General features: G+C 39.5%; 1 protein-coding gene across 1 annotated transcript in view; it reads right to left on the reverse strand.

The window, feature by feature from the left end:
- Nucleotides 1–13,315, reverse strand: part of LOC132419216 (ubiquitin carboxyl-terminal hydrolase 9X-like) — a 145,878-nt gene extending 132,563 nt beyond the window's left edge. Inside the window, exon 1 of the mRNA XM_060003206.1 lies at nt 12,902–13,315. The gene's annotated coding sequence lies outside the window, so the exon portion shown is untranslated. The remainder of the gene's footprint in view (nt 1–12,901) is intronic.
- Nucleotides 13,316–22,867: the final 9,552 nt, after the last annotated feature.

Raw genomic sequence — 22,867 nt, forward strand, 5'->3', positions numbered from 1 at the left:
AGCCTTTACAAAGTGTAGTTTATATAGAACAATGCATACAAACAACAGTTTCTCAAAATGTTTATAAAACTAGCTGCTAATAGACAATCAACTACCTAATAAGTGATCTTACAAGAGTTTTCCCTCTCTCATAAGAAAACAAAATTTGAGTGAGAATCCTATTTTCAGGAGAATAAACCTAAATATTAATTTAAAAGTAATTTTTTTTCCTTCTTCATGTTCCTTTAAATTTTGTTCCACATGTTATTTCTGGGACCTTTGCACCAGCAATTTGTCTGGTTAATTCTGTACTCATTCTGCAACTTTCAACTCAAATGTGGCCTTTCTGAAGTATCCCTGACAAGTCTCATCAATCCCCCTGGAATCTATGTGATTTTTGGAATCTATGTGAATATCTCTCTGTAAGACAGTAAAACATAAACTCCATAATGACAACAGCCTTAGAGTTTTGCTCATGATGAATCCCAAAAAGCCTGTAAGATATGTCAAGTGTTCCACCAATCTAGCAACCACTGGCAGAATTTGCATAAACAAATACCAAGGACTCCCAATTATCATATGTCCTTTGTAACTGTTTCCACAAACTGATGTTAAGAAATTCCTCACCCCAAATCCAGAATCTTATTCTCATATATTGATCAAAAACTATCTCTGAATCACTCTCACTAATTTCTTCCCTGAGGATCTAGAAGCATGGTGATCTATAATGGCTACCAAAATAGAATATTAAATCATTGTTACCCTTATTTAGTCTATTTACAGAAAAAAACAAATCTTTTAGTCCTCATACCCAGAATATAAAAATGATAGCCTTATTCCCCTTATTGAAAAACTTTCACACACTGCTGGTGAGAATACAAAATGGTAGTCCATCACTTTGAAAGACAATTTAGCAGTTTCTTACAAACTAAAAATAGGTTTACCATACAAACCAGCAATCATACACCTAGATATTTACCCAAACGAAAACATATGTCCAGGGCTTCCATGGTGGTGCAGTGGTTAGGAATCCACCTGCCAATGCAGGGGACACAGGTTCAAGCCCTGGTGCTGGAAGATCCCACATGCCGTGGAGCAACTAAGCCCGTGCGCCACAACTGCTGAAGCCTGCGCGCCTAGAGCCTGTGCTCTGCAACAAGAGAAACCACCACAATGAGAAGCCCATGCAATGCAATGGAGAGTAGCCCCGGCTCTCCGCTAGTAGAGAAAGCCCACGTGCAGCAACGAAGACCCAACACAGCCATAAATAAATAAATTTATTTTTAAAAAACACCAGGGACTTCCCTGGTGACCCAGTGGTTAAGAATCCACCTGCCAATGCAGGGGACACAGGTTCAAGCCCTGGTCCAGGAAGATCCCACATGCTGCAGAGCAACTTAAGCCCATACACCACAACTACTGAGACCGTGTGCCACAACTACTGAAGCCCACGCACCTAGAGCCTGTGCTCCGCAACAAGAGAAGCCACCGCAATGAGAAGCCTCTGCATCACAACAAAGAGTAGCCCTCTGCTCGCTGCAAACAGAGAAAGCCCATGCGTAACAATGAAGACCCAATGCAGCCAAATGTAAATAAATTTATTTTTTAAAAAAAGCAAAAAAGTTATGTCCAAACCTGGGCAAAACCTGCGCACAAAAGTTTCTAGCAGCTCTATTCACATTTGCCAAAAGTTGGAAGCAACCAAGATAGGTAAACAAAAACAACAACAAAAATACACTCAAATAATACAGTATTATTCATAGATGAAATAAATGACATCATGCAACAAAAAGACATGGAGAAGTCTCAGATTCATACTGTTGCAAAGTGTTTTCTTTATAACCAGTCTGAAAAGCCTACATACTGTATGATTCCAAGTACTTAACATTCTGGAAAAGGTAATACTATGGAGACAGCAGAAACTTTAGTGGCTACCAAGTATTCAGGGAGTGGGAAGAAGAGATGAACGAGTAGAGCACAGGGCATTTTAGGGACCTGCAACTTTTCCCTATAATGATGAATGCATGACATTATACATTTGTCCTAACCAACAGAATTGCACAATATAAAGAATGAACCCTAACATAAAACTATGGCCTTTAGTTAAGACTAACGTATCAATACAAATTTATCAGTCATAACAAATACATCATACTGAAGCAAGAAGTGAACAACAGAGAAAAGGGGACGGATAGGAACTCTATTTTCTGTGTAGTCTTCCTGCAAACCTAAAACTCCTCTAAAAAATAGTTTATTAAAAATTTTTCCACTTGGAAAATAGCTATCTTTCACAAAAATATTTGTTACCATGTAATTGGTTTTCAAATGAAATACTGAACAATTTTTCATCTGTAATTTAAATTTACAACATGGTAAATATCAAGAGATAACACACAGAAACTAATGCTTCATGAGATTCTCAAAACTTTTTACTGTTAAGGAGCCTTGAAACCAAAAAAATTGAGAACTGCTAGCCTGTTAAGTCCAACATACAAAATAAGCTCCTTTTGCTAATTATCTTACTGTGATAAAAAACAAAGAACATGCAATTTTACCTGCAATTGTCTACACCAACTTTAATCACTGCATATTTCTACTCTTCATGTGAGAAAAAACTGAAATTCCTCAATATTATTTTCCCTAGCAAGGTACAAAAATTTTTTAGCAGTATTAGGATTCTTAAAGCTTAACAAAGGTATTCTTAACAAGGCAGCTAACACTTGCCCCAAAACACTGAAGCAGCACTACAGAGCGATCCAAGGAACTGATGCCTCCTGCCAACAGTCTTTTGAATACGTCATCACAGATGTGAATACTCCAGTCTCAGTCAAGCCTTCAGATAGAAGACTGCTACTCACAGCTGGCACCCTGAGTAAAATCTCTAGAGAGACCCTGACCCAGAACCATCAATGGCATTAAATGAATAACTACAACTAAAGAATTATAGTAAGATAAAATAGCAAATACTGAGTCTAAGTTTCTCTCTGTCTTTTTTTCTTTTTTGACCACACCTAACAGCATGTGGGATCTTAGTTCCCTGACCAAGGATGGAACCCGTGACCCCAGCAATGGAATCGTGGAGTCTTAACCACTGGACCAGCAGGGAAGTCCCCAAGTCTCTCATTTTAAGGTTAAATAACTCACAAGTTGGTTGAAGTCACCCAAATCATGAAAACCAAAAGTATTTTTCGACACTGCTGATTCTCTAATAAGAAGGCAAAATCAGCCAAAGTTGAAATCTATTGCTGTAAACCCTAATACTGAATTACATAAAACAGATAACATATCTACTGTTTTTATCCTGCTTAACAGATTCATACAAATGCTATGAATAACAAGTATATCAATTGAATATGATTACATGCGATTATCTGTAATTATTTACATAAAGGTCTGGGCAACCACTTCAAGTACAAACAGTGTGCTACATTCAAACACAATGAATGAATCTCATGTCCCAGCACACAGATTAAAAAGAAAACAGAGGCTAAACTTGCATTGGGAACAACTATCTGACAGAAAAATACTAAGGAGAAAGTTTTTTAAAACCTCATTTAAAAGAGCCTAAGACGATTTTACTTACGTGAACCATCCTACATATAAACCTCAGCCACTGAAAATGAAAAATAACTGGCACTAACAAAGAAAAGGAAAATCCTCCCAAAAGGAACTGAACAAAGTTGCAAAGCTGTAAGCCTAGGGTGTGCATGGAAAATCCTGAGTCAAAATAAGTAAAGACAGGAGAGGGCTTCCCTGGTGGCGCAGTGGTTGAGAATTCGCCTGCCGATGCAGGGGACACGGGTTCGTGCCCCGGTCCGGGGGGATCCCACATGCCGCGGAGCGGCTGTGCCCGTGAGCCATGGCCGCTGAGCGCGTCCGGAGCCTGTGCTCCGCAACGGGAGAGGCCACAACAGTGAGAGGCCCGCATACCACAAAAAAAAAAAAAATTAAGAGAACTTTTCAGTTGTGTGTGTGTGGCTTTTAACGCTGGAAATGTTAATTAAATTCATGATGAGAGTTCTGAGCCATATGGTAGGGAGCTGGGGTGGGGGTGGGGGAAGGGGAGAGGAGGAGCAGCAGTATCTGACACAGAAACAAGGATTATGAAGACGTCTCCCAGGCAGAATGAACAGATAGCACATATCTAAATGCTAAAGCCTTAAGGAAGTAGAGACAAAGAACATGAAAAAACTTTACTAAACTGAAATATACTGCAACTAATGAAAGCTTTGATTCAACATAATATTCAAATATTCACCAAAATGAAAATGTTCATCACAGCATACACCTAACAAAAACCGCTGACAGTCTAAAGAGGGCACCAAGGGAAACAGTAAATAAATCACAATACACTTATAAAATGGAGTATTAAAAGACCTGAAAAATCCTATGTATAACTTTTTAAATGACAAAGTACTAACTTGTACTTTTCAGTGTTTTCATTTATTTTTAAAAAATGAACACAAAAAAGTTAAAAAATACCTAATAACATGATTGCTTCTACATGGTGGTATCACGGAAATAAAATATCTGTACGTGGTGTTTTGCCTTCTATTTCTCTTTTATGGGCTCCAAACCTTTTCACCAGTCAACAATATGCATTAACTTTCATACACACAAAAGCACACGCACACAAACATACACGTGTGTACAAGTGCTTAGGAAGAAAGGTAGGCTAGGGCTTCCCTGGTGGCACAGTGCTTAAGAATCCGCCTGCCTGGACTTCCCTGGTGGCGCAGTGGTTGAGGGTCCGCCTGCAGATGCAGGGGACATGGGTTCGTGCACCGGTCCGGGAAGATCCCACATGCCGCGGAGCGGCTGGGCCCGTGAGCCATGGCCGCTGGGCCTGCGCGTCCGGAGCCTGTGCTCCGCAGCGAGAGAGGGCACAGCAGTGAGAGGTCCGCATACCACAAAAAAAAAAAAAAAAAAAGAATCCACCTGCTAGTGCAGGGTACACGGGTTCGAGTCCTGGTCCAGGAAGATCTCACATGCTGAGAACCAACTAAGCCTGTGCACCACAACGACTGAGCCTGAGCTCTAGAGCCTGTGCGCCACAACTACTGAAGCCTGAATGCCTAAAGCCCGTGCTCTGCAGCAAGAGAATCCACCGCAATGAGAAGCCCATGCACTGCAATGAAGAGTAGCCCCTGCGTGCTGCAACTAGAGAAAGCCCGCACGCACCAACAAAGACCCAATGCAACCAAAATAAATAAATAAAATTCAATAAATAAAAAATAAAGTTCCCTTAAAAATAAAAAGGCTACACTGGAAATAAACTCTAAGTCAACAGCTCTCAAGGTCTCTTTTAAGACCAGCAGCTTCAGTATCACCTGAGAACTTACTAGAAATGCAAAATCTCAAGGGTCTCACTCCAGACTTAGATAATCTAGAAATCTGAGGATGGAGTCCAACTGTGTATTTTTAATTAGTCCTCCAGGTAAATTTTTCTGTATGTTTATAGAAAAAATGATATACTTGTTATTCATACAGCACTATTCTAAGTTCTTGAAGCATTACTAAAAGAACAATCAAATTTCTCAGAGATAAATACATATTCTGTTTACACAGAACATGGGACTAATGCCATATAACTTCTGATGGTCAAAACTAACCAGACTCATTAGAAGTTCCCAATAATAGCTACTTAAGGAAAAAAAAAAAAAACAAGAAAAAGGTGATCAATAACCTTACAACGTTCAGTAGCCAATTAAATTAACAGAAATGAAATTGGCATACAAAACAGAAAAGCGAGACTTCCCTTATTCTCTTTTCTTAAAATGTCTCATTCCACTTCACCTGCTGTGATAGAAAATGAAATCTAATCTTCAAGTTACCAGCTCAAATATTATCCAAAGTAAAGCAATTTCTTTAATTTGGTTTTCCAATATGTTTAATGATCATGGGATTCATCAATTACAAAAAACAATAAACTGTGAGGTACCATCAAGTAATGCATCAATATGCACAGTATTTCTGGGTTTTGGAAATAAAGTAAAAATGTTGTCCGTTACCAGGCACAATATTATTCTACGTTTTCTGTAAAACGCAGAAAATATACAGGAAAGTATTCCTGACCTTGCCAAGTTCATTATCCAGTACGAGGGGGAGAATTAACAAATATGAAATAACTCAGTATTAGGTGAGAAGACAAATAAAAAGGCATCAGGATCCAGAAAGGTTAATTATCAACAACTTGTTAGATAAGACAGTTTATGACAGCAACTTCAGAGAAAAGGTAATGGATGACTCCGTACTATGTCAAGCTCTTTCCCCTCTCTGAGACAGTTCTGTCCATCTGTAAAATGAGCTTTATTAAATCTAAAATTCCCTTCCTGTACTACTCAACTTAAAATGATTAACAGGTGAAGTCAAACTAAACTAAGTAATGAAAACTATTAATGAAATCACAAAAATAGAAAGGAGAAATCATGTAGACAATGGTGAACTGATCTGATTATTCAACAATGGTTACTCCCTACATGTCAGACACTTTCCAGTGCTAGGAATAGTGGCTGAGGATCTTAACCTGACCTCAGGTTAAGATCTGAATCTGAAAGAATCTGAAGGAAGATGTTAATCAAACCTGAACATCACTTTGTTATAAAGCAGAAACTAACACACCATTGTAAAGCAATTATACCCCAATAAAGATGTTTTAAAAAAAAACTGAACAAAAAATTAAAACAAGGTCAGAAAAACACACATATAACATGAAGACACAAGATAGAGCACAGAAACAGAAAAGAGGAATGGAACTTGAAAGCTTTACCAAGATCAAGTATTCCTAAAGCCAATACATAAAAAAAGACTCCTGCTCTACTATACTCGATACTTATACTGCATGAGAGAAGACTTAAGTTCTTTTTTCTTCTTTTTTAAACTGACATAAACTGAAAAGTATCAGGGAAATTCCACTGGCTTAATAACACAACTTATACCCTACTGTTACTGAGGCAGAATAAAAGAATGAGGGAATATCAGAGCTAGCAAAATTATCTGGTCCTACCCACCTCCATTCACTGCATATAACATAATGTCTGAGGAAAAAAACAATCTTTTCTGTATTTTGTACACCAGTATGCGATAAGCCTTTAGGATAGGACCAGGTACATAGCAGATGCCCAACAAATATTTGTTGAAGGTAAAAGCAAACAAGTCTTAAGAAACAAAAAGAGTAGTAGAGCTGAAACTGTAAGTGGTAAGAAACACATAATTGAATCATGATTCTAAGTGGAACCCAGTTCCTCACATTCTTTACTGTTATCCTTTTCACTATGTGTCTATGAGTTTGGATGAGATTTTTGATAGCACCACTAATGACATTAAACACTCAAAAGAGGATACAGCTGCTTACTGGCAGAATAACAATTTTCAAAGCACTTCAGGTCTCCCCTTTCCCTAAAAGGAACTGCACATCATGATCACCCATTAAGTTTCTCTTTTTTCCCCCTTAATATCTAGGTTCCACCCTGGAACTATTCAGTTAGAAGCCCCTAGAATCTATCCTAGGAGCTAATTAAAATTTTCAATAAGCTCCACAGGTAATTCTAAGCTGAGGTAGAAAATCATAACTATACAATGACTATGAAAACAGAGTAAGAAAAAGGATTTACTGTCAAATACGTGCATAATGCATGTGTACATTTGATAAAACATAGGACTAGCACACATGTATTTAAAGAATAAACTTAGATATGATTTTGCATCAAACTACAATATTTTTCACATCTTCCTTAAATGTATATAATAATGATCACTTTATAAAAATAAAGTAAAATAAAAATAGGTAAATTCAAACCCCAATAGACAGAAAATGCTGTAAGTTTCATACAGTCTCTTTTTCTTCTTTTATAACACTAAGATATAACACTTAAATTGAGGGAACAGAATTGCACGACAAACCAGTCTTTTATAGATGACTTAAGTGAATGACAGGAAGACAAATGCCTCAATTTTTTATCTCTTACAAATAGTATGTTATTCAAACATTTTTAGAAATAAACACACCAGGGCCTTCCCTGGTGGCGCAGTGGTTGAGAATCTGCCTGCTAATGCCGGGGACATAGGTTCGAGCCCTGGTCTGGGAAGATCCCACATGCCACGGAGCAAATAGGCCCGTGAGCCACAACTACTGAACCTGCGCATCTGAAGCCTGTGCTCCTCAACAAGAGAGGCCGCAACAGTGAGAGGCCCGCGCACTGCGATGAAGACTGGCCCCCGCTTGCCACAACTAGAGAAAGCCCTCGCACAGAAACGAAGACCCAACACAGCCAAAAATAAATAAATAAATAAATTTATATTTAAAAAAAAAAAAGAAATAAACACAATTTAAATATTCTAAATATGCTGGGAATGAAAAGTAAAAGTAATATGCTGGGAGAACTTTATTCAATACACATCTCTGTGGCTACTCCTCAGTCACGAAATATTTTAATAATCTTTAAAACAATATTACAAACAAAAAATTTTAATCAAACCTAAGTCTACTCTGATACATTAAGTTTCAATGTTTAAAAATGAAAAAGAATATAAACCAGTGATTTATTATAGAATATTATGACAATAATTGGTACTATGGTTGGAATCACCATAGCTGAGCCTAAAACTCAAAAGACAAATTCGCTATTAATTAAAAAACTATCAAAAAAGTCATGGTTTTATTTATTCATCTAAAAGATTACAGCTGCATGCTTATAAACAACTGATAAGTGATTACTGCCCACTCTTAAAAGATCACCCTAAGGACTTTATGTTAGACAAATTAGATAAGTGGGTAGAGTTGGGGCAGGGTAGGGGGTTGGGGGAGTATAACAAATAATTATCAGCATTATTTTAAAAGCTGCACAAGTGATTTTAATGCACTATCAGGGTTGAGCAAAAAACTGCATTAACCCGTTCCCAAATACTAATATCAGACTTTCTGTTCAAGTTAAGACTAATACTAATGAATATTTATGTGTTCATTACATAAGTAATGAATACGCTCCTAAAAGAACTACATGGAAGTTAAAGATTGATTGATTGATTGATTGCAGTACGCGGGCCTCTCATCATTGTGGCCTCTCCCCTCGCGGTGCACAGGCCCAGCAGCCATGGCTCACAGGCCCAGCCGCTCCGCTGCACGTGGGATCTTCTGGACCGGGGCACAAACCCACCTCCCCTGCATCCGCAGGAGGACTCTCAACCACTGCGCCACCAGGGAAGCCCTAAAAATTTATTTCTTGAGTGCTGAGACAAGGAAAAATACATCAAGATTCGGGAAATGTAAGGTCAAAGTAAAAATGCAGTGACATTTAACATAAAAGTGGTATTCTCACGATGCTTGCCCAACAATGTAAATGTACTTAACACCACTGAACTACACCCTTAAAATCAGTTAAGGTAGCAAATTTTATGTGTATTTTACCACAATTTAAAACAAAATTTAATTGTCACTGTCATTTAGAATATAAATTAATTTACCCATTGCTAGTGTGAGGATACACCAGACAGATCAACAGCACAGAACTGACAGTCCAGAAATAAGCCCTTACTTATAAGACCTTTGAATGTCAAATAATTGTCAACAAGGGTGCCAAGACTATTCAAGGGTGAAAGAAAAGTGTTTTGAACAACCTGTACATCCACATAAAAGATGAATTTGGATTCCTAACTTACACAGTCCACAAAAGTTAACCCAAAACGGATTACAGACTAAGTACTTTAAATATAAAATCCTTAAGGAAAGAAATTTGACTGAATCTTTATGACCTTCAGTTAAGCAAGCATTTCTTGGCTAGACTGAAAAGTGATAAAAAGAAAAACGTTAAGGGACCTCCCTGGTGGCGCAGTGGTTAAGAATTCTCCTGCCAATGCAGGGGACACGGGTTCAATCCCTGCTCCTGGAAGATCCCGGAGCAACTAAGCCCGCAAGCCACAACTACAGAGCCCACGTGCTGCAACTACTAAAGACTGTGTGCCTAGAGCCTGTGCTCCACAACAATGAGAAGCCCACGTGGCGCCATGAAGAGTAGCCCCCACTCACCTCGCTCACTTTCTCTTACTAGAGAAAGCCTGCACGCAGCAACGAAGACCCAACACAGCAATTAGTTTTAAAATAAAGAAAAACAATAAACTGAACTTCATCAAAATTTGAAACTACTCACTTCAAAACATGCCATACAGAAAGTGAAAAGAGAAAACACAGATGAGGAGAAATACTGCAAGTCATGTATCACAGAAAAGATAAAACCTAAACAAATAACAATTTTAAAAAACTAATTTAAAATATGAGCAGAGTCTAGACAGACATTTCTCCAAAGATTTGCTAACAGCTGATAAGTACATGAGAATATGTCCAATATAATTAGTTACTAGGGAAGTTCAAATTAACCACAATAAGATACCACTACATACCCACTAGAATGGATATATCCAGAAAGTCAAAATGTACTCAAAATGAACTGGAAACCTCATAAACTCCTGGTAGGAAGTAAAACGGAGGCAATCTCTTTGGAAACAATTGCTCAGTTTAAGTTAAACATAAATTTACAATACAATAACTTTGCTCCCAGGTATCTACCCAACACAAAAATGTATTGTTCACATACCAAGACTTGAAAATTAGTGTTTGTAAGAGCTTTACTTTAAGTCCAGAGCATACAAATGCATATTACAATATGAATAAACCTCAAAAACATTATCTAAGTGAAAGAAGTCAGATACAAAGACTACATATTTTATGATTCCATTTATCTGAAACATCCATGACAGGCAATTCTAGAGATAAGAAGTAGAGTAGAAATTGCCTGGGACTAGAAACTAAAGGTCGGGGGGAGTGGGATCTGAGGATCTGGATGTCTGCAGGTAAACGGTAGTAACCAGAGTGATGGAAATACTCAAAAATTGGATTGGTTTGTTGTTTTTACAGCACTGTAAATTTATGCCTAATTGTATATGTTAAAGAAGTAAATTTTATGGTATGTAAAAAATATACCTCACTAAAGTTGTTAAAAAATTAACTTAAAAAAAAAAAAATTAACTTACACGATGGCCAAAAGACACAATTGTCATTCCAATTTGTAAGGACAAATCCTTTAACACACACACAAAAAAAGAAATGTGGTGTCCACATTAAAATGCTGAAACAAATGTGAAAATATTAAAAAGCTGAAAGTGTGCATTTGTCCAGCTAGACAATAATTGAATGTTGAAATTTCATTACAAATATCCAATTTCAAACAGAGTAAGCTGCATTAGAAATACTTCATCAAACAAAAATTATCCATGAAAAGTACTTTATCTTACTGAAATCTGAAAATACATTTCAAAATCATAGAAGAAAAAAACCCATCTCTACCCACTAATATGGTTTAAAGTAAAACCTTGTCTTAAAAATTACTTGAGAACTTAAATTGTCAAATGTAATGTTTTGCTGTTAGGCTGTCACTACAGAAATTTTCTCCAACTTCAGAAGAAACATTAGATATTATTAGGGCCAAGCAAGAAGTAGTAACAATAATTAAAATATCAAGATGACAGGTTAAACTTTTGTGTTAAAATTGTAAGGGAAAAGGGTAAGAAAGAAAAAGTTATAATTTAAAAATCTTATCTTGAAATTTATGAAATACAACACATTCTCAGGTGCCCTCTGAATCAATAATTGCAAATAGTTCCCAAATACTGGGACAATGAAGTTTAAAACATTTAAACTAAAACTACATGCTTTAATTATCGAATTAGTAGAGCAAGGAAAATTTGTCTTTAAATTTAAGATAAGCACCAAGGCTTCTTGTCAACTACTGCTTACTCAGGACATAATCTCTAATGATAAGACCCAATAAAAGATCTTTCCTAAGCAGAGCATACCAAATTATTTTCTAAGACCGAGAGTACGTATAAAGTGTTATACAGCTTCTCAGGATGAACGTGTTTACTGGTTAAGTAAAAGTTACAAAGTATATCATTTTCAAAATACAGCATGACTATTTAAACCACATTTAAAACTCGCTAAATTAAGTTAAAAAAACCTCATATTTAAACACCTGTAGCAGAAACTGCACAGTGGCATATTCAGTAACATTTTAACAGAATTCCATAAAATAACTGAAATACCTGCTCTGCAACTGTACATTAATATTTCATAAAAACGAAAAGTATACTATATATCTGAAACATAACAGCTGACATTAACAAAAATGAAGTTTTAACAGTAAGAAACTGAATGAAGCTAGTATTTTTATAGCAACAGACAAAAACAAAAAAGTAAAACATAGTTTGGAACAGTTCTTCACTGAAACATCTTTCACCCTCGGCCCTCACCACTTTGGTGTGCTATCCGAGGCTATCTCGGAATATGGACAAACGTCAAGATCTAATAGCCAGGCGTAGCTGGAACCTAGCTCTACTCCGAATCACTCGGTCTCAGTGATGGCGTTTGGTGGCAAGCGCGAAAGAGGATACATCAAGGGTCCTCTGAGGATTATATCGCAAGGGCCTTTAGTGGAGCGGTTAGCCTCCAGCCATAGATAAAAGCGTGTCGGAAAAGAGAGGGAGGGACAGAGACGTCAGCCATTTTCCCTTACACTTCAAAACACGGATATGTTCCTGGAGCTGAGGATCCGCACCCTTTACAGCGGTGAGGGACACTCCAGCCCAGTTAGGGCGGACAACAGGAGACCTAAAAACCTCCAGGCTCGGCAAGGAGAAGGGAAGAAATACTGAACAGATCCATTTGTTGACCCCGGGGAAGTGCGGGTGGCGTGGCCACTCACTGCATAATGCAAATGCTTTTACCCCAAAACCAGACAACGTAATAGCTGACGGAGACGCAAAGCTCATCCCAAATAGGAAAAAAACTGCAGATGCCGGGTTCCGGACCGCAGCGTGAGGAAAAAGGCACTATTCCCACTCCATCCTCCTCCACATTCTGTGGCCCTCTTACCTCTTTTTTTCTCGCGCCGGCGTGTCTCTGAGCTTAGAGGCGCTCCAAGTGGTGAGATTCTCCTCTTTCACGTCCTTAGTCCTCCGGCAGCGGGGTTTTCACCTTCTTGGGCCTAGTCTCTAAGCAGCGACGGAGTCCTAGGTGCCGACACCAACACCAAAATGAGGGGCTAAGGCGGCCGTCTCCCGTAAGGGAGAGGCGGCACGGGGTCAAGCTCCTGTAAGGCCTGGTGAGGCTGGAAGTAGCTCAGTTCAAGAGACCCCCTAAAGGGCGAGGTACGGCGACGTTGGAGCTCAGGCAGTCGCCTGGCCTCGTCGTCTTCAATATGGCGGATCCGGCAAACAAAAAAAAAAACAAAACCGCCGGGCCAGTGGCAACCACAGCGGCGCAGATTCCCACCAGCCTCAGCGCCACCCGGAGCCTGGAGGACCAATCCCCGCAACGCTCTGCCGCCAAGTCCCGCCTCTCGGCCTCTCCCCCCTACTCCTGCGCAGTCCCTTGCCGGTCAGCTGTTCCTCCCTTTTTTTCCCTTTCCCCTCCCCCATGGCCTCACTCAGCCGGAACTGGAAAGAAGTTCCAACCCAAAGCCGGAAGCAAATCAGTCTGACTGAGACACCTTGATCTTGCACTGCTGGGGAAGGGGTGGGGACCACACGGTAAACACACCACGTCGGAGAAGTAACTGTTGCGCATGCCCTTCCACAGACTGTAATGGGTCTCATTCCTCTAACCCGTTTCGGTTCTGGAGCTCCTTAGGGGAACAGCTGGACTGAGAACGGGCCAGAATAAAAAAGTACGGTATTGAGACTGGGACTCCCGAGGAGTAACTAATTCGAAGAAGGTATTAAACACAGATTAATCGCGTGTGGTGACCCATCGCCGTCACACTGACATGTTCACTTGTATCGCTGGGTTTTGTTGCAATGTGAATTTCTTCCCCGCCGAAAAACCCGTATGAATGCTGCATCCGATGTCACTTTTTTTGCAGATTCGGAATGCCAGGGAGAATATGGACCTGAATGGAAAAAATGCTGTGACTGACTTTTGTTCCGTGCTTGGGCAATCTCCGACACTCAGTTTTGGGCACCACCTCTTACTACCTCCTAGCTTTGCGAGCCCTTCAGTCTTCTCCTAGGGCCTTGGGCGCTGAGGAGGGAAAAATTGTCGATTTGGTAGAATCCAGGGGGCCAGCCACCTCTTTGAGAGAGTAAGATGAAAGCTTGTTGGTTGTCCGTGTGAGATATGTTAACGTGACCATGTAGATTTTGTTCTTTATTAATGTGGAATCTTTTGTTAATTTATTTTTATATGTTAAAACAATATTGTTTTCTTGGGATAACTGCCACTTAGCCTTGGTGTAGAATATTTTTTAATATATTGATGGATTCAATTAGTACTATTTGTTCATCTTCTGGGTCCACCTGCAAGCATCCATCCAAGTATTATACAATTGCAGGTGTGCTAATGATGGGGATGTTGTTAATACTTATTACTCTATGAAGTTTTCAAGACATAGATTACCATCCTTGATTCTCTGTAAAGAAAATATGTACAAAGTGTAAATTGATCAAGATCAACAGATAGGTATGGTAAGTGGGAAATGGAAGTTCTAATCCCTATCAGAGTGCACCCTACATGTAAAAATCCTTTGGGTCTTATTTTTGCCTCCTACATCGTGCCTTCCCTTCTCCTGTGAACGATTTTGATAGCTGATACTTAGACATGAGCCTTTTGGGGGGGGGGGGGGCGGGTAAATGTTTTTACTTAAGGGTACATACATCCTGTAAAATTCACAGCTCAATTTTTACTAAGTAAATACATTTCTGTAACCTGGACAAGTTTCGTATAGAATGCAGTATTTAGTGGATCCTGGTAAGAGATAGGAGCTAGGGACAAGATCAATGACTTTATTACTTACAGCAGAATAAGCAGCATGACTATCATGTTTGCAGGTTTCCCTTATTTCCTAAATCCCACGCAAGTGATGTGAAGAAGTACATATTCTTGCCACGCATTTCACTATTTCCGTCACAGCTGAGAAACAGTGAGCTTGGGGATTCCAATAGTTTATACTAACTAATAAGGAAGCTTGCTATTTGTGTGTTGGGAGGTGGAGGGATGCTACCTTATCGCTCAAGATTCCTAACTGAGAAATGACTTAGGTAATGGGCATAGGTAAATGACGTAGACGCATTGTTAGCATACCCAGGGAAAGAGTGAAAGACCCGTGGCAGATCATCTTTCCCAACAAGCACTACCAGTACTTCAAAAACATACCTTTCCAGTCATTGTCCACCCTCAACCTTCTGAAGTAACAGCTATTCTGACTTCTATTGGCCTAAACTAATTTTACCTGATTTAGAAATTTATATAAACAGAATCATACAGCATGTAAACTTTTATTTTTGACTTTTTTGCTCAACATTGTGTCTAAGAGCTTTATTTGTGTTGCATTATATAAATATGTACCTAATTAGTACTGACAACACATTTGAGTCATTTCCATATTGGAACTTTTATGAATGAGCAAGTTTTACACCATGTTATTTGGGGGATATATGTCATTGTTTTTAGTAGGCACAAGCCTGTGAGTTGGATTTCTGGCTTTTTTGAGTATATGTTTATCTTTAATAAATAATGCCAAGTATTTCTCCAAAGTGGTTTTGTTTATTCAAATTATAAACTTAGGGACTTCCCTGGTAGCACAGTGGTTAAGAATCACCTGCAAATGCAGCGGACATGGGCTCAATCCCTGGTCTGGGAAGATCCCACATGCCGCGGAGCAACTAAGCCCATAAACCACAACTACTGAGCCTGTGCTCTAGAGCCCGTGAACCACAACTACTGAGCCTGTGTGCCACAACTACTGAAGCCCACATGCTCTAGGGCCCACATGCCACAACTACTGAGCCTGTGTGCTGCAACTACTGAAGCCCACACACCTAGAGCCCATGCTCCACAACAAGAGAAACCACTGCAATGAGAAGCCTGCGCATCTCAATGAAGAGTAGCCCCTGCTCGCCACAACTGGAGAGAGAAAACCCTCACACTACAACTAGAGAGAAAACTGTAAGCCACAATGAAAGATCCTGCATGCCTCAACGAAGGTCCCGTGTGCCGCAACTAAGACCCGATGCAGCCAAAAATAAATAAATAAAATAAATAATAATCTTAAAAAAAATCTGATTGCAATGCAATTGACAAAGTAAGTTGGTTACTGCTGTGACATACAACACTTTAAGATAAGTAGAATTATGACTGATAACATTTTACCAGAACATATCAGAATTTTAGGAACTCCATATAATTTTTAGAATATCTATGTTAATAACATTTACTATACAATATAACTTAAGATTTGTTACTCATTTGACAATACTTCCCATATAATTTAACATACCAAATGAACTTAATTTGTTTAATATCTCTGGGATGTTTCAGGAGCCCTTTGAAGCACCCTAAAGTTAGCTAGGGCTCAAAAGGACTTCATTAGAATTGGATTTAGGAGGGACTTCCCTGGTGGTCCAGTGGTTAAGAATCCACCTTCCAATGCAGGGTATGTGGGTTCAATCCCTGGTTGGAGAACTAAGATGCCACATGCCATAGGGCAACTAAGCCCGCATGCTCAACTACGGAGCCTACACACTGTGGGGCCTGAACGCCACAACTAGAAAGAAAGCCACTTGCCACAACGAAGATCCCACATGCCACGACTAAAGACCAGAGACAGCCAAATGAAATAATTGGATTTAGAAAGTTTTGTCCAAAAAAGATCAAAAAGGGTTTATTGACCTATATACACTAATATGTATAAAATAGATAACTAATAAGAACCTGCTGTATAGAAAAATAAATAAAACTCAAAAAATAAAAAGGGTTTAGAGGCCTCAGATAGGATCATAGGTCACTGTGAAACAATATTCACTTAGCCAAAGTAACAATAAAAGATTTCAAAGACAAATACAGAATAGATCTCTTAAAAAGGGTAAGTAAACAAAATCTGTTTTCAAAGGCAGTTCAACATTTTAAGAAAACTTGTCCTCTTAACAGAGATACAAGCCAAATTCACGTTTTGCACCAGCTTACTTTTAAAATTCATTTACTCAATTACATTTATTTTAAACTTAATCAATCCTGACCATGCACAAAATTCTTTTCTCGGGGTCCTCTTTCTACAAATCTTCCATCACTTAACTTATTTTATCACACCTCTAACCTTCAAGTTGTGAATATCTGGAGAGATTATTCTGAAGTAGACATTCCTAAAATATAATTATTCCTAAAAAGTTCACCCAAAGCTCTTATCTCATTTGAATTTAATTCACTTATATTTCATCATACCAAGTTATTTTTCTTGCTGACAAGTTTGCAACAGATATAATAAGATCTAATTTAACTTCTATTAAACCTACATACAATAAAGGTATTACACTTAATGTTGATGAATCTGAAGATGAAATAGGAGGGAAGGGGGCAGTGCACAACCTTTAAAAGAATGGCATAGCCATAGAACATGACATAAATGGTTAGAAACAACTGGGGCCAAGATGGTGGAAGATTTGAATACCAGTGGACTTTGAGCCTCATTATATGCCCACTGGAATACATTAGCATCTAAATGACACACCTATAGGTGCCAGGACAGTTCTAAGGCCATCAATAAAAGGTCAACAAGTGGGCAGTACCCCAATTTCTGGAAATTCCCACCGCTTCCCCAAAAGAGCTGGAATACTCCTCCCACTCATTAGCCTAGGAAATTACCCACCCCTATAAAAACTAACCACCCCATACCCTGGTGCCGCTCTCGTCTTCTGAGATGGCCCACACTCTGTCTGTGGAGTATGTTGGTCTCTAAATAAATCCACTTCTTACCTACCACTTTGTCTGTCTCTGAATTCTTTCTGCAATGAGACATCAAGAACCTGAGCTTCACTAATTCCTGAGACCAGGGGTGTGATCTAAATTAAAAGACCTTGGGTTCATAATGGGTTTGGCCGGGTTCTGGTCCTGGCATGTGGGTTCCAGTCCCAATCTGAATTACACAGTTTCAAAGACATATCTATATTAGATTGACAAACTTAAACATTAATATCTGCTATAAATTTAATATTGAATATTTCCCAGTTCATGTGAACCTGAAATTAATGCTGGCCTGTTACCTTCTATAATTTTCAGAATTTATATAAGCGCTTAATTTCCTTTAAGCCAATTAAGTAGACCTCATTGACAAATTAATTTTTATAATACCACCCAAATGTAAAGACAAAGATAATGCACACATAAACATATAGACAGACACAGCAAGAGATCTCATAGCTTCATTTTCTAAACTTAGTCATCAATCAGATATCACAATATAAAATTCACTAGTTGTAAATAACAGTTGGAATAAGTAAAAATTTAAAAGGCTTCTTCCCTGTTTTTTTCCCTCAGTCTCAGGAATTAGAGATGGTCTAGATAAGTCTTCCTGAGAGCTCTGGTCTCCAGGCACAGGGAGAGAAAGTCAAGTTCTACTAGTAGGACTTGTTCCCTCTGGGTCAGAATTCTGGAAAAAAAAAAAAAGAGGAAAAATTATTTTAACAAGCTAGCTTCCTCTAATTGCACATGGACAAAAGAACCAGTGTTTTGCAATTTCAAAAAAAGTTTTATCTTAACCAATTTTCTCTGGAGTCCAAAGAATATATTGTGGCCACACAATGTGATAATAAACTATCTTTCTTTTCTGTAGTCATAGTTTCATAGCTAAAATTTAGACCAGATAGTGCTCAAATTGGCCCTCACAACAGGGGCAAACAGGCTGATAAAATGATAAAATGTTGTTGCAGCAGGGACTGTCCCTCTGATGAGGTGGGGTCTTAGTTTGATCAGAAGAATCTGAAGGAGTAAAGGAACTTGCAGGAGTGGGGGAAGCTTGGTTCACCACCGCCCCCTCCCAACCAGAGTTCAAAGAAGTTAGAAGAGGATAGTTTAGAATGTCAGGAGAGTTAGCCTCTGTCCATTTTCCCATCCTGTGGCAATAAAAATCTAATTGTATTATAATCTAGAAACCCATTTGCAGGCCATTTTTCAATCCCCTAATTTAAATAAAGTCCAGGCAATGTTACAGTAAAACCTAAGTTTTTCCTTTCTCAGCCCATCTGGCTTAGAGAGGGGATCCTCCCATGTTGAGCAACCTGCAACCCAGAACAGCACGCCTAGAAATGAAGTCTAGAGTCCCAGAAACATTACCAGGAGGCACCTGAAGGAGTTTCAGAGTGCCCTCTGAATTTTCTTCTAATCCTGTGCTTGATGGGATTTTGAGCATCCTCTATTCCCTCATTGTTCCCTGACCAGATGTGCTGGGTTTACCCAGTCCCTTGTGTGAGGTGTCCTGATAGGGAATGTTTGCATTCCCAGGGCTCTGCTTAAGGTGAGAATTGGAATCAGCTTGAAAGTGCCCAGCCCAGGGACTTACCTGGTGGTCCAGTATTTAATACCCTGCACTCCCAATGCAGGGGGAGATTACTTTTTATTTTATTTCCATTATTCTAGAAGTTGGATCAAAAAAGAACTTGCTGTGATTTATGTCATAGAGTGTTCTGCCTATGTTTTCCTCTAAGAATTTTATAGTGTCTGACATTATATTTAGGTCTTTAATCCATTTTGAGTTTATTTTTGTGTATAGTGTTAGGGAGTGTTCTAATTTCATTCTTTTACACATAGCTGTCCAATTTTCCCAGCACCACTTATTGAAGAAACTGTCTTTTCTACATTGTATATTCTTGCCTCGTTTTTCAAAGATAAGGTGACCATATGTGTGTGGATTTATCTCTGGGTTTTCTATCCTGTTCCATTGATCTATATTTCTGCTTTTGTGCCAGTACCATACTGTCTTGATTACTGTAGCTTTGTACTATAGTCTGAAGTCAGGGAGCCTGATTCCTTCAGCTCTGTTTTTCTTTCTCAAGATTGCTTTGGCTATTCACAGTCTTTTGTGTTTCCATATACATGTTGCAGGGGGGAGATTAAACAGAAGAAGAACCCCAAGTCTATTGCCCTGTTTGTTTGGTGGCTAAGGTAAAATTGGGAATCTTCTGACGATTTTATCTGACACAGGCAACAGCAAGTTTGGCAGTGGTGGGAACACAGTTTAGGAATGAGGTCCAGAAAATCCTTCCCTGAAAGGGTGTGGAGATGTGAAGTGAGAAAGAGACCTTGTTTTGTGAGTAAAGTGGAAAAGAAGAGCGTAGTAGAGGGTTCCATATGGACAGAGAGAGATAGAGAGAAAGAGAGACCCCTTGGGCTTCTTCACTGAGCAGACTGAGATCGTGCCCTGCAGGTCTTGAAAAGAGGACAAAGCAGTGAGCAAGACAAAGAGGGCAAGAGCAAAAGTCAGGGGCCTCAAGCCGCAGCTGAGTGAAGCCCATGATTTACCTTGAATTCCAGGTTTCAGAACCAAATGTGATCTTGGGTGGCCTCAGTCTGCAGCAGCTTGAAGCAGAATTTCATTCAGTTCCCTGGCCAGAGATTGAAGTCAGGTTGTGACAGTGAGAGTGCTGAATCCTAGCCACTAGACCATGAGGGACAGTGGTCAGTGACAAGACCCTGGCTCATTGGCTTTGTGTAAATGAATTCCCACAAAGATATAGAAGGGGGACTTCCCTGGTGGCACAGTGGTTGGGACTCCATGCTCCCAATGCAGGGGGCCTGGGTTCGATCCCTAGCCGGGGAACTAGATCCCACATGCGTGCCGCAACTAAGACCCGGTTCAACCAAAAAAAAAAAAAAAAAAAAAAAAAAGATATAGAAGGTAGTGAAGCAAGTGAAGTGTTTATTAGGAGGCAAAAGTGTATGTATGGATAGATACACGGGCAGACCGAGAGAGAGAGTTGCACCCTCGTTGTTGTTTGAATCATTTTATGGGGCATTTCTACCAGGTTTCCTCTGGAGAGTCATCTTGCTTTGCTGGGCTCTGAGTCCATATTTGGTTCATTGCAGGGTCCTCCCTTGTGTGCATGTGCATCTCTTAGCCAAGACGGATTCCACTGAAGAGGGCTGTCGGTAGGTCAACATCACCTGTACAGGGTGGCGTCCCCTCCTTTTTGACCTCAGAGGAGTCTTTCTGTGCATGTGTAGTCAGGAAGGTCTCCTGACCTTAAGAATGAGATATATGTAGTCTCTTTATCTTTTATCTGGACAGGGCTCTCCTCCTCCCTGCTCCTGCCATTACTGTTATCTTAAAGTGTCCAGAGGAGGTAAAGTCCAGCTATTTACCCTATTCCTGTTGTTATTTTTATCTGGAAGTGTAAACAGAGGCTGGCTGTATATGTCTAACCATCTATCTCCTGCCTCAGTGCTCTTAGAACTGACTTCCATGTGCAAAAACCAACAAATAAAAATGGTACTTTGAGGAGGTCCTGTGTATCTGTGACAACAGGGGGTTTCCTTATTCACTCTTCATTTGCTGCTGTTTAAGTTGACAACTTCCCTTCCCGATAAAAATTTACTTACACCTTCTGCCTTTCTAAGTTCTGGTATTCACTTTACCGTATAATGGAAGTAGCATGTTGCTGCCAGAATACAAGCATTGATTTTGGCAAATTAAAGTGTATGTCATTTCTTAATACACTAGAAAGTACACAAGTCCAAGTCTAACACTTTAGTATTTTCCCATGCAGATTTGTGCACATGTAAGGGGGTGTCCAGTTTGTCTAGTGATTGTTATTTAGAAAGTTGGACCACTATTGTATGTTGCTCATCATTGATTGTAGTCCCAAAAAAGCCCGTGAAAATGTTACGCCTTATGTTACAGCAGAGTAACATAAATTAAAATTATATTTTTTAACAAAACAAACAAACAAAAAAACCCAGTACTTTGATCCTTTTACAAAAATTAACTTGAAATGGTGAAGGGAACTAAATGTAAAAGATTTTAAGACAGTAAAATTTTTAGGAAAATAAGAGAAAAATCCTTAAGACCTTTGGCTAGCCATGGAGTTCTCAGATACCACTCCAAAAGCATAATCTGTTTTTTAAAATTAATTAAATTTTACGATAATTATTCTTTACCCTGGAAAAGACACCATTAAGAGCCTGAAAAACAAGATACAAATCAAATAGGGCACATGAACTCATATTGACAACAGGTTACACAGCAAGTTTGCAGGTAGGGAGAGTGCAGGCCTAGGATTCTGCTTTTACTTGGGTCAAAGGTAGAAGCCTAGGGTTTCACAGTCTCACTTTTTTTTTTGGCTATGTTGGGTCTTAGTTCCGGCACATGGAACCTTCATTGAGGCATGCAGGATCTTTCGTTGCGGCACGCGGGCTTCTCTCTGGTTACAGGGTGCAGGTTTTCTCTCTCTAGTTGTGGCACTCGGGGTTAGTTGCCCCACGGCGTGTGGGATCTTTGTTCCCTGACCAGGGATTGAACCCACGTCCCCTGCATTGGAAGGCGGATTCTTTACCACTGGACCACCAGGGAAGTCCCCACAGGCTCACTCTTTTTAATTAATTTAAAATATGTTAGGGGGAATTTAAAACCCAAAAAGAGAAAACACAAGCAGACCAAATGACTAGTTACTAAAACCAACCAAGATCTCTAAAACAAAGGAGGTTTTATGGAGGGAGGTGAAACTGAGAAGGACACTGTGGGGTTCTCCCAGGAACAAATGCTTTCCTTGTCCCCCATTTCTTGTTTGTAGGAAATAGGCCTAATTCAGCCTTCTGGACCTATCCTGAGTTCCAGGGGGCAGATTCAAAGAGTAGCTCATCAGGGAAAGGAGTGAATGCAGAAACAAAGGAAGAGGGACTTCCATGGTGGTCTAGTGGCTAAGACTCTGAGCTCCCAATGCAGGAGACCAGGGAACTAGATCCCACATGCTGCAACTAAGAGTTCACATCCCACAACTAAGGAGCCTAGGTGCCGCATCTAAGGAGCCAGCAAGCTGCAACTAAAGAGCAGGTGAGTCGCAGCTAAGGAGCCCCCCT

Source organism: Delphinus delphis, chromosome Y, assembly GCF_949987515.2.
Source record: "Delphinus delphis chromosome Y, mDelDel1.2, whole genome shotgun sequence".
Taxonomy (NCBI): Eukaryota; Metazoa; Chordata; class Mammalia; order Artiodactyla; family Delphinidae; genus Delphinus; species Delphinus delphis.